Here is a 765-nt window from a genome sequence, read left to right as displayed (position 1 = left end):
TATGTGTTTGTCAATGTGTTGGTTTGAGCTGATGTGTGTGTGGGTGTCGCCTCAATATTTGAATTTCAATAGAGCACATGCTTTGTGGGCGTGGTCGCATTAGTGTATAATGAGCCGCTCAGGAACGACTAACATTGCTCTGCTTTCAAACGGATTACATAAACACAGAATATTTGTTTTTGATTTGGTTTACAGTGTTTAAATTTGGCTACTATGGGGGCCCTTGGGTTTGATACAGCCCCAGGGCCCTACATGTTCTTAATCCGAGCCTGGTCGTCCGTGAGGGGCTGCCGCTATTACTTTAAGTTTGCTTATTTTTGATTAAAGCCTTTTAAACGTTTGCTGGTTCCCGCCTCCTTCTTCCCATATTTACAAACTTCGTTACACTGTTAATATCAAAGATCCAATGATATGTTTGAATTACCCTTTTTTTGTTTACATTTCTTATTGGAACAGAAATTTAGGGCACATTTGTATTTATTTTTTATTTTATAAAACACAAGAATGTGATCCATATAAACTTTAACATCCCAGATGTCTTATATATTGGTACTTTAGTACATGAACAACATGTGTACAGTAGACATTATAAATAGAGAAAAGAGTAGGACATTCTACATCATTTGCACAGCTCCCAAAACATTGCCATTGTTAGACAAAATTTATGTTAAATACATTGACATTTATCTGGTTTTATATTTACATTAATCTTAATACTTGTTCCAATTTAAAATCCTTCATTAAATGTAAAAACTGTTTTCTTCA

Source organism: Gobio gobio, assembly GCF_949357685.1.
Source record: "Gobio gobio genome assembly, chromosome: 11".
In the NCBI taxonomy this organism is placed as follows: domain Eukaryota; kingdom Metazoa; phylum Chordata; class Actinopteri; order Cypriniformes; family Gobionidae; genus Gobio; species Gobio gobio.
The sequence above is the reverse complement of the archived record's forward strand: the minus strand, read 5'-3'. Positions refer to the sequence as shown.